General features: G+C 37.5%; 1 protein-coding gene and 1 pseudogene across 3 annotated transcripts in view; both read left to right on the top strand.

Annotated features, from left to right (window-relative positions):
* Positions 1 to 12,859, top strand: part of PTPRR (protein tyrosine phosphatase, receptor type R) — a 274,286-nt gene that overhangs the window by 68,343 nt on the left and 193,084 nt on the right. The window lies entirely within an intron of this gene.
* On the top strand, positions 10,602 to 10,721 carry LOC113893880 (annotated as a pseudogene).

Below are 12,859 nucleotides of genomic sequence, written 5' to 3'. Positions count from 1 at the left end.
TAAATCATTATATTTTATTTTTAAGAGTTGTTTGATGGTTGCTGTAGTCAACATCTGAACTCTGTTAATTTTAAAGACATTTTCCCCCATTATATGTAATATGAGTGGGCATTTCTTGTAACTCATTTAATGACCCCATGACACATATACATTTTTAGTTCTAGGTAATAATAGTTTATGATCACACTCATTTGAAATAATTTTCTCTTCAGAATCTCAGTGAAAGGATGGAGTACTCCAAAAATCAACTGACTGCAAATTATCTTCACTGAAAATCATTATGTTTATGCAAATCAAGTAACACAAATTACATGTTCCGACTATTTCTAAACTGTTCTTGGGGAAAAAAAAAATAGAACAAATACTTCTTAAAATGAAAATCCAGCCAAATTTCCCAGTTCTGCTGAGTCTTTCTAGGCTCTCGAGACGTCCATCCGGTACTTGAAGCCACAGAGTTTGAAATTCAGAAATTCTCAGCTTCCAAGCATTATGGTTGTGGGAGGTTTAGATCTAAAGCCCATTACTGACAAATCCTGTTAATTGGTGTTTCATCTCTTGGTGAGGCAGGAACAGGGAGGCAGATTCATAAGCTTATTCTAGAAAATCATAGAAAAGATAGGCCACCAGACAGTTCATCAGTGATGTTGACTCCACAGGGCAAGATGCCAAGATTAAGTGAATTGCTTTCTTTTCTTTCTCTACTTTCCATTTTTCTCTTAGCTCCCTAGGCTCTATTCATGTGGTCATTTATAGAACTACTAGGCACAAAGCCTAGGAGAAGGAAATGGCAACCCACTCCAGTATTCTTGCCTGGAGAATCCCATGGATGAAGGAGCTTGGTGGGCTATAGTCCACGGGTCGCAAAGAGTCGGACATGACTGAGAGACTTCACTTTCACTAGGCACAAAGCGCAGCACTGGATTTCATACTTTTCTTGGGCATTTTAGCCAGTGAAGACCTAAGATTCATGGTGTGGTTGGGGTAGTCCTTAAAGGAAATAGTGCACTTTTAAGGTTAATGGGAAAATATTAGCATTATGTGTGTGGGTGTGTGTGTTAAAGATAATTAAAGTAGAATACAGATCATCCTCAAGGGATACAGAAAAGCATGCTAAATGTCATTGCTCTAAGCCCATAGATGAATCCTTTCTAAATTGTCCTGCTGTGATTCTGACTTTTCAGTCTCCTCTTTTAGATGATGTGTTATAAATATATATTCAGATTCTGTCCAGTGCAATCCCTATGATTCAGTTTTGTTTCTTTCCTTTTTTTTCCCCTTTGACTTGTTTTTCTAACCAAGATAAGTGCTTCCAATGTTTCCACTCATTTTTATTGTGAGCTCTGTGTTTGGGGGGAAATTTCCTGTGCACACCTACAAGTTGCTTTCTCTCTGCACCTTTCTATTCCTTCAACTTTCACCTCCCAGTGAAATTTTCCTAGAAGAAGGAAATGAGCTTCCTGAGCTTTCATGATCTGCTTTCATGATTTTCAGAACTTTAAATGAGAGCCTGAACCAAATGCACTCATTCCAGCTGGGCCCTTACTGCTCTTTCATATACTATCCTCACTTTTATGGGGGGCCACGCCATGCAGCACATGGGGTCTCAGTTCCCCGACCAAGGATTGAACCCGTACTCCCTGCATTGAAAGTGTGGAGTCTTAGCCACTGGAACACCAGGAAAGTCTCTAATATCCTCACTTTTACCTCTTGACCTTTGCTTTTCCAATTCCCTCCAGCTGTCTTCCCTAACTTCCCCAGTCTTCCTTCTTCACTGTCCAATTCAGATCCAACCTCCTTTTTGAAACTTTGTCTGATTCCAGTAGCCCACAAAGTCTTCTATTTTTTTCTTCTTTTTATTATGCTTGAAAAAATGTAACTCAGAGTTTTGTCCTCTGTGTATTGATTGTTGTTCTTTTTTATGTTATTGTTGTGGTCTTACCCTCAACTAAATTCTACTTCCCTAAAAGTGTACAACATGATTTATGCTGCTGCTGCTGCTGCTAAGTCGCTTCAGTCGTGTCCGACTCTGTGCGACCCCATAGATGGCAGCCCACCAGCCTCCCCCGTCCCTGGGATTCTCCAGGCAAGAACACTGGAGTGGGTTGCCATTCCCTTCTCCAATGCATGAAAGTGAAAAGTGAAAGTGAAGTCACTCAGTCATGTCCGACTCATCGCAACCCCATGGACTGCAGCCTACCAGGCTCCTCTGTCCATGGGATTTTCTAGGCAAGAGTACTAGAGTATACCCTACTCTAGTATGCCATCGCATTCTCCGAACATGATTTATACTTATCTGGTATTTTCCTACCATAGCTAGTAGGAAACATAGGTATATATTGTACATATAAACTGTATTTACTTTTTATTTTGCATAAATATTTGTCTACTAGTTACTCTTTCCACAGGATTTGAATGAAAATTTTTTAAATCAACTAAAATTATCATGTAATTCAAGTCCAAATCTAGTATGAACCTTCTTATGTAATGTAATCAAAACTGATAATTGGTTAACTAATTTAGTTCAACTGCAGTAGATAATGATAAAAACGATGTACCTTTTAGTCTTATTTTATTTTATTTAGTTTCAACTTTATAACCTTAGACCATTTTTTATTATGAATATACTAATTAGGGTACAATGTCATCTTATAAAAACCATGCTCAAATTTTATATCTAATTTCCAATTTTAGTGTTTTTAAAAATGGAATGAAAACCCCATTTGCAAAAATAAACTCAAAATGGATTAAACACCTACCTAAATGTAAGACTGGATACTACAATAAAACTCCTAGAGAAAAACATAGGCAGAATACTCTTTGACATAAATCACAACAATACTTTTTTGGCTCCATCTCCTAGAGTAGAGTAACTAAAAACAAAAATAAACAAATGGGACTGAATTAAAGTTAAAAGCTTTTGCACAGCGAAGGAAACTATAAACAAAACGAGAAGACAACCTACAGAATGAGAGAAAATATTTGCAAATAATGTGACCAACAAGGGCTTAATTTCCAAAATACAAATAGCTTATACACCTTAATATCAGAAAAACAAATAACCCCCAAAATGGGCAGAAGACCTAAATAGACATTTCTCCAAAAAAGACACACGGATAGCCAATAGGCACATGAAAAGATGCTCAACAACACTAATTAGAAAGATGCAAATCAAAACGACAGTGAGGTACCCTTCACGTTGGTCAGAATGGCCATCGTCACAAAGTCTACAAATAAGAAATGCTGGAGTGGGTGTGGAGAAGAGGAAACTCTCTTACTGTTGGTGGCAATGTAAATTAGTGCAACTACTATGTGAAAGAGTATTGAGATTCCTTAAATTTTTTTTAAAAAGTTACCATATGATCCAGCAACCCCACTTCTGGGCATATATCCAGAAAAGAAGAAAACTTTAATTCAGAAGGATACATGTACTTCTATGCTCATAGCAGCACTATTTACAATAGCCAAGACATGGAGCAACCTAAATGTCCATCAACAGGTGAATGGATAAAGAAGATGTGGTACATATATTCAGTGGGATATTACTCAGCCATTGAGAAAAAAGAAATAATGCCATTTGAAGCAACATGGATGGACCTAGAGATTATCATACTAAATAAAGTAAGCCAGGGAAAGACAAATACTGTATGATATCACTTATATATGTAATATTTAAAAATTATATAAATTTTATATAAATAATATATTTATTATTATTTATATATAATATATATTATATAAATATATTATATATTTATATAATATATATATTTACATATATATTATATATTTTTTAATATATTATATAAATTATTTACAAAACAGAAATAGACTCACAGATACAGACAACAAAGTTGTGGTTACTAAAGGGAAAAGAAAGTGAAGGGATAAATTGAAAATTTGAGGTTAAGGATACACACTACTCTATTTACTATTATACATAAAATACATAAACAAGGACCTACTGTATAGTACAGGGGATTATATTTAATATCTTGTAATAGCCTGTAATGGAAAACAATCTAAAAAAGATCGTATCTCTCTATCTACCTAGTAACTATCTGTGACTGAATCACTTTGCTGTATAACTGAAACATAATAAATCAATTATGCTTCAAATAAAAAGGAGTGAGAACCTTAAAGATGTAATGTGAGTACAGAATCCTTCTAGAATTCTATAATTTTTCCTATTGTAGTACAATTGTCTAACCTAAACCTAATTCGACAGGGATTCTTTTTAGCAACATATGTGTCTTGAATCTTTCAAAGATTTCAGCGTAGTTTTCATAGAAATAACAGCTATCTGGGTTTCAGTGCTCATTTTAACCATCCTACATAAGAGTTCCTAAATTACAGCAGTAACAAGAATAAATGCATTTGGCATATACAGGTTTGGAAACACACCCAACTGACTTTTAGTGAGCAGACAATGAGTTGGTGTAGAATCACACAGATCTGCTGGAACCGAATCCACTTATCACCAGCATCTAGCAGACCTTGAGATTTGCTCCATATATTTTACAGAGCAATTGGGGAGTTTCTTGAAGAGCACTTAATTATGGAGATAATGTTTGAGAGCTTTTGTGAACACATAATATTCACATTGCCTTTTTAGACATTCATGTTCACCTCCAGAGAGGCCTAGCACTCAATTAACGTTCAATAAACATTAGCCATTCCATGTTTCATTAGAAAGTTAAATATTTTTAAATGTGTTAAGTCAATAAAAACTTTTATAGACTGTTTCAATTCTGTTCAGTTTCTCAGTCATGTCCGACTCCTTGCGACCCCTGACTGCAGCACTCCAAGCTTTGCTGTCCATCACCAACTCCCAGAGCTCGCTCAAACTCATGTCCATCAAGTCAGTGATGCCATTCAACCATCTCATCCTCTGTCGTCCCCTTTTCCTCCAGCCTTCAGGCTTTCCCAGCATCAGGGTCTTTTCCAATGAGTCAGTTCTTTGCATCAGGTGGCCAAAGTATTGGAGTTTCAGCTTCAGCATCAGTGCTTCCAATGAATATTCAGGACTGATTTCCTTTAGGATGGACTGGTTGGATCTCCTTGCAGTCTAAGGGACTCTCAAGAGTCTTCTCCAACACCACAGTACAAAAGCATCAATTCTTCAGTGTTCAGCTTTCTTTATGGTCCAATTCTCATATCCATACATGACTACTGGAAAAACCATAGCTTTGACTATATGGATCTTTGTCAGTAAAGTAATGTCTCTGCTTTTTATTTATTTTTTTAAATTTTATTTTATTTTTAAACTTTACATAATTGTATTAGTTTTGCCAAATATCAAAATGAATCCATCACAGGTATACATGTGCTCCCCATCCTGAACCCTCCTTCCTCCTCCCTCCCCATACCATCCCTCTGGGTCGTCCCAGTGCACTAGCCCCAAGCATCCAGTATCGTGCATTGAACCTGGACTGGCATCTCGTTTCATACATGATATTTTACATGTTTCAATGCCATTCTCCCAAATCTTCCCACCCTCTCCCTCTCCCACAGAGTCCATAAGACTGTTCCATACATCAGTGTCTCTTTTGCTGTCTCGTACACAGGGTTATTGTTACCATCTTTCTAAATTCCATATATATGCGTTAGTATACTGTATTGGTGTTTTTCCTTCTGGCTTACTTCACTCTGTATAATAGGCTCCAGTTTCATCCACCTCATTAGAACTGATTCAAATGTATTCTTTTTAATGGCTGAGTAATACTCCATTGTGTATATGTACCACAGCTTTCTTATCCATTCATCTGCTAATGGACATCTAGGTTGCTTCCATGTCCTGGCTATTATAAACAGTGCTGCGATGAACAGTGGGGTACACGTGTCTCTTTCCCTTCTGGTTTCCTCAGTGTGTATGCCCAGCAGTGGGATTGCTGGGTCATAAGGCAGTTCTATTTCCAGTTTTTTAAGGAATCTCCACACTGTTCTCCATAGTGGCTGTACTAGTTTGCATTCCCACCAGCAGTGTAAGAGGGTTCCCTTTTCTCCACACCCTCTCCAACATTTATATTTGTAGACTTTTGGATCGCAGCCATTCTGACTGGTGTGAAATGGTACCTCATAGTGGTCTTGATTTGCATTTCTCTGATAATGAGTGATGTTGAGCATCTTTTCATGTGTTTGTTAGCCATCTGTATGTCTTCTTTGGAGAAATGTCTATTTAGTTCTTTGGCCCATTTTTTGATTGGGTCATTTATTTTTCTGGAGTTGAGCTGTAGGAGTTGCTTGTATATTTTTGAGATTAGTTGTTTGTCAGTTGCTTCATTCGCTATTATTTTCTCCCATTCTGAAGGCTGTCTTTTCACCTTGCTGATAGTTTCCTTTGATGTGCAGAAGCTTTTAAGGTTAATTAGGTCCCATTTGTTTGTTTTTGCTTTTATTTCCGATATTCTGGGAGGTGGGTCCTAGAGGATCCTGCTGTGATGTATGTCAGAGAGTGTTTTGCCTATGTTCTCCTCTAGGAGTTTTATAGTTTCTGGTCTTACGTTGAGATCTTTAATCCATTTTGAGTTTATTTTTGTGTATGGTGTTAGAAAGCCCTTTGTTCTAGTTTCATTCTTTTACAAGTGGTTGACCAGTTTTCCCAGCACCACTTGTTAAAGAGATTGTCTTTAATCCATTGTATATTCTTGCCTCCTTTGTCAAAGATAAGGTGTCCATATGTGCGTGGATTTATCTCTGGGCTTTCTATTTTGTTCCATTGATCTATATTTCTGTCTTTGTGCCAGTACCATACTGTCTTGATAACTGTGGCTTTGTAGTAGAGCCTGAAGTCGGTAGGTTGATTCCTCCAGTTCCATTCTTCTTTCTCAAGATCGCTTTGGCTATTCGAGGTTTTTTGTATTTCCATACAAATTGTGAAATTAGTTGTTCTAGCTCTGTGAAGAATACTGTTGGTAGCTTGATAGGGATTGCATTAAATCTATAAATTGCTTTGGGTAGTATACTCATTTTCACTATATTGATTCTTCCAATCCATGAACATGGTATATTTCTCCATCTATTAGTGTCCTCTTTGATTTCTTTCACCAGTGTTTTATAGTTTTCTATATATAGGTCTTTAGTTTCTTTAGGTAGATATATTCCTAAGTATTTTATTCTTTCCATTGCAATGGTGAATGGAATTGTTTCCTTAATTTCTCTTTCTGTTTTCTCATTATTAGTGTATAGGAATGCAAGGGATTTCTGTGTGTTGATTTTATATCCTGCAACTTTACTATATTCATTGATTAGTTCTAGTAATTTTCTGGTGGAGTCTTTAGGGTTTTCTATGTAGAGGATCATGTCATCTGCAAATAGTGAGAGTTTTACTTCTTCTTTTCCAATTTGGATTCCTTTTATTTCTTTTTCTGCTCTGATTGCTGTGGCCAAAACTTCCAAAACTATGTTGAATAGTAATGGTGAAAGTGGGCACCTTTGTCTTGTTCCTGACTTTAGAGGAAATGCTTTCAATTTTTCACCATTGAGGATAATGTTTGCTGTGGGTTTGTCATATATAGCTTTTATTATGTTGAGGTATGTTCCTTCTATTCTGCTTTTTGGAGAGTTTTTATCATAAATGGGTGTCGAATTTTGTCAAAGGCTTTCTCTGCATCTATTGAGATAATCATATGGTTTTTATTTTTCAATTTGTTAATGTGGTGTATTACATTGATTGATTTGCGGATATTGAAGAATCCTTGCGTTCCTGGGATAAAGCCCACTTGGTCATGGTTTATGATCTTTTTAACGTGTTGTTGGATTCTTATTGCTAGAATTTTGTTAAGGATTTTTGCATCTATGTTCATCAGTGATATTGGCCTGTAGTTTTCTTTTTTTGTGGGATCTTTGTCAGGTTTTGGTATTAGGGTGATGGTGGCCTCATAGAATGAGTTTGGAAGTTTACCTTCCTCTATAAAATTGACAAACCATTAGCCAGACTCATCAAGAAACAAAGGGAGAAAAATCAAATCAATAAAATTAGAAATGAAAATGGAGAGATCACAACAGACAACACAGAAATACTAAGGATCATAAGAGACTACTATCAACAATTATATGCCAATAAAATGGACAACGTGGAAGAAATGGACAAATTCTTAGAAAAGTACAACTTTCCAAAACTCAACCAGGAAGAAATAGAAAATCTTAACAGACCCGTCACAAGCACGGAAATTGAAACTGTAATCAAAAATCTTCCAGCAAACAAAAGCCCAGGTCCAGATGGCTTCACAGCTGAATTCTACCAAAAATTTAGAGAAGAGCTAACACCTATCCTGCTCAAACTCTTCCAGAAAAATGTCTCTGCTTTTTAATATGCTGTCTAGGTTTGTTATAGCTTTTCTTCCAAGGAGCAAGTGTCATGGCTGCAGTCACCATTGACAATGATTTTGGAGCCCCAAAAATAGACCGTTTAGCTTGCAATATACATTTCTGGGGTAAGATAACCATAACTGAAAAGCGTTAAGACTATAACAGTAGTGAGACTGCAGGACATGTAAAGGCCTAGTTTATTCCTTATATTCCTTAATTCAACAATAAAGACAGTATTTTTTTAATAACTCAAACACATTAATTTTTTTGCCAGCCTCTGACCTCAGTATAACAGTCAATTATTCAAAGACAGAAAATTGTCATATTTTAATACAAGTATTTCATCTTTTTTCATTAATTTTGTGAGTGATTTCTTTTACCTCCTGAAGTAAAATATGTTTTCCAAACTTAATCGAACAAATTTCTTTAAATATTTAAGTAGAGTATATATACAAAACTTTTTCTAGAATTAGTTCTAGTTCTTTAAACAAACTGAAAGAACAGTAAAATTATAAGGCAGAAGACAGAATATTTCAAGCAAAATAGATTTAAAAATCTGCCATCAAAGGCTAAATAATAGCCCTCCAAAAGATATCTGCACCAAATCTCTGAAATCTGTGAATGCTAGCTAATTTAGAAAAGTGGTCTTTTCAGATGTGATTAAGAATCTCAACTTGAGATAATCCTGGACTACCCTGATAGGCCTAAATCCAATGATAAGTGTCCTTGTAAGAGAAAGACAGAGGTAGGTTTGAGCCAGACAGAAGAGAAGACACAGAGAAGAGAAGGCAGTGTGACCACAGAGGCAAAGATAAGAGTAATCAGGCTACAAGTCAAGGAATGCATACAACTGCCAGTAGCTGGAGGAGGCAAAGAATAGATCATTGCATAGAACTTTTGGAGGGACTGCAGTCAGACCAACCCCTTAATTTCAGAATGCTGAACTCCAAAACTATGTGAGAATACATTTCTGTTGTTTTAAGCTACCAAGTTTGTGGTTCCTTGTTACAATAGCTACAGGAAATTAATATTCATAAAATAAATCCAGTAAGCATGTCATCTAATCCAACACTGGGAACAACTCAAGATTAAATAGATACTAAGGTCTTCATTAGATGAAGATTTCCCAAAGAATGGTATTTGAGCAATTCAATGATTTTACAGATCTGGTTATGTTCATTATAATCTGTTGTGCTCCTTATAGAAAATTATAGGGAAAAGGTAAAATATATTCATATAAAAAAGCAAAATTCAGAAGTCTTACATAAAAAGTGGTAGCAGTTGTTTACAAATACAACGTATTTTCATTTCCGTAGGAATTTCTTTGCTGTGCTTTTAAAGAGGAAATTTGGCTCTAAGTTCCTTCAGGGGAAATATTAACATTGTATTTTGTTTTTGAAAACTTGTAAAATTAAATTTGAAGCTAGGAGACTTGAGTATTGATAAAGAAAATTGCAATGCTAATACTAATAGAGCACCAGGGGAATGTTAACAGAAAGGCTTATCCGCAGAGTATTAGTAAATTGTTTTATAAATACTATGTGCCCATGCATATACTCTCATTAATAAAATGTTAATTGGATTTTAAATTTATGGTGAAAACTAATGCTGTGAGCAATTAAATGAGTAAGTAGTAATCTGGTATCAGAACTTTTTATTAAATTGGGAGGAAAGTTGTCTTTTATTCAGCTTACATGAAACATTTGGAATGTGAATATTTTACATTTGAATATTTTAAGATATTATTGTGTTGTGTAAAAATCAGAATTATTTTACACTTTCAATCCTTACCTTATTTTCAATAGGCTTTCAACTCCATGACTAAGGTTTTCTTACTTTACCCAATCTTAAGCATCACATCATGCAATTATGTCCTAGTTTTCAGCTTTTCCTATGGACTCTGGTACTCAGAATCAGAGTCATGTTGCAAGAGTTACCTTGTAGAGATACTAATAATTTGGGGGAGATCACCCAAGTCATGGTTGAGAGAATCAGCCAAGGGATGAGGGATATTCAGTTTGTGATGCAAATGGAGATAAGTCTATGGCCCAAATGGCAACCCACTGCAGTATTCTTGCCTGGAGAATACTGTGGTCAGAGAAGCCTGGTGGGCTGCTGTCCGTGGGGTCACACAGAGTCAGACATGACTGAAGTGACTTAGCATACATGCATACATTGAAGAAGGAAATGGCAACCCACTTCAGTATTCTTGCCTGGAGAATTCCAGGGACGGAGGAGCCTGGTGGGCTACCATCTGTAGGGTCGCACAGAGTCAGACACGACTGAAGCAACTTAGCAACAGCAGCATACCACCCTGAACGCGCCTTGTCTCCTCTGATCTTGGAAGCTAAGCAGGGTCGGTCTGGTTAGTACTTGGATGGGAGACCACCTGGGAATACCAGATGCTGTAGGCTTATGGAGAAGAAAATGGCAACCCACTCCAGTATTCTTGCCTGGAAAATCCCATGGACAGAGGATCCTGGTAGGCTACAGTCCATGGATAGTGTTCCACTATCTTCTGCCATTTTTGAGGTGGCTCAGAGGGTAAAACATCTGCCTGCAATGTGGGAGACCTGGGTTCGATCCCCGGGTCGGGAAGATCCCCTGGAGAAGGAAATGGCAATCTACTCTGGTACTCTTGCCTGGAAAATCCCATGGACGGAGAAGTCTGGTAGGCTACAGTCCATGGGGTCTCAAAGAGACGGACACAATTGAGCAACTTCATTTTGGGCTTCCCTGGTGGCTCAGAGGTTAAAGCATCTGCCTGCAATGAGGGAGACCTGGGTTGGATCCCTGGGTTGGGATGATCCCCTGGAGAAGGAAGTGGCAACCCACTCCTGGAAAATCCCATGGACAGAGGAGCCTGGTGGGCTACAGTCCACGGGGTAGCAAAGAGTCGGACATGACTGAGCGACTTCACTTTCTTTCTTCTAAGAAATATGGAAAATTATGTGATACCTCTACAGGAAATTGAATTACCCGTATCATATTAATAAGTTTAACATTAGATCTTCTTGTCATCCAGCATATTGAGGCACTGCATCTTAACTCTACTGCTGATTCACAGGTAGTTCAGGTGAAGGGTGGCTGTAGCTGTTTATGCATTATGATATTTTGTTGGTACATTGCAGTCTGAGTCCAATTGAGCTGAGATAGAATTTCCACTGAATGGCTCTTCTGTGGCAGAGAAAAGGCTCAGTACAGGGATTTCTCTAAAACCAACCAAAGAAGGCTTAGTTACTGAGAGTACAAAAGAAATTGATTGTAAGGGTCTCTTATCTCTGAGGTAAAGCCAATTGTAAAAATTAGAGATAAGAAGATAATCTGACCATATTGATCATAGTATATTTGTATGCATAGTGACTTCGTGGTATCTCTGTTAAATCTAACCCCTGTTCTGATAATTCTGGTGGAGGAATTATGCTGGAATTAGATTAACCTTAATCTCCTGCTATGTAGCAGAAGTGAAAAGTGAAGGTGTTAGTCGGTTAGTCGCTTGGTCATATCCAACTCTTTGGGACCCCCATGGACCGTAGTCCATCAGGCTCCTCTGTCCATGGAATTCTTCAGGCAAGGATACTGGGGTAGCCATTCCTTTCTCTAGGGGATCTTCCCAACCAGGGATCAAACCCGTTCTCTACATTGCAGGCAGATTCTTTACCATCTGAGCCACCAGGGAAGATATGTGGTGAAGGATATTCAAATGCAGACACGAGGACAATGCCTGCCTCCCCCACAAGGCCTCAAACATTCTTAAGGGGGGAGGAATTTGCAGTGGGTTCTCCCCACAGTTTTCGACGATGACCCATGTTTCACTGTCCTGTGTGCTGTCACACCAATTGTTCAGAATCATGTAAATCTCTATCCTGTGTTGGAAAGACTCTAGTGGATGAAGCAGCTGGCTACAATCAAAGATTCAGAAATTAGTCCATTTAACTCAGAAATGCTTATGGTAAACAGAATAATACCTCAAAAAGTCCATGTCCTAATTCCTGGAACCTGTGTATGTGTTACTGTACATGGCAAAGGGGAAATAAAGTTGCAGATGGAATCAAGTTTGCTAATAAACTGACCTCAAGATGAGGAGACTATCCTGGCCAATGAAATCACAAGGGTCCTTAAAGTGGAGAAGAAGCAATGTGAGAGTGTTACAGTGTGAGGAGGACTCAGTGTGCTATTGGCACCCTTGAAAATGAAAGGAGGAAACCACAAGACAAGGAACATGACATCCTCTAGAAATGGGAAAAGGCAAAAGAAATGAGTTCACCCCAGCCCTAGCACCTGCAGAAAAGAATGTGGTCTGGTAGACACATTTTAGCCCAGTGAAACCCATGTCAGATCTCTGACCTACAAAGCTATACAATAAATTTATATTATTTCAGGCATGAAATTTCAGTAATTTGTTATGGCAATAGTATTACATGAATTCAGTGGCATTCAGGAACAAACAGAAAATCAGAATCCAGTGACTGTAGTTACTTAATTCACATTTCAGAATCCAAAGACTTGATCACTTTTTATGGGACAACAGACAAGCCAATAAGAGGGCATT

The sequence above is a fragment of the Bos indicus x Bos taurus genome, chromosome 5, assembly GCF_003369695.1.
Source record: "Bos indicus x Bos taurus breed Angus x Brahman F1 hybrid chromosome 5, Bos_hybrid_MaternalHap_v2.0, whole genome shotgun sequence".
Lineage (NCBI taxonomy): Eukaryota > Metazoa > Chordata > Mammalia > Artiodactyla > Bovidae > Bos > Bos indicus x Bos taurus.
The sequence above is the reverse complement of the archived record's forward strand: the minus strand, read 5'-3'. Positions and strand labels throughout refer to the sequence as shown.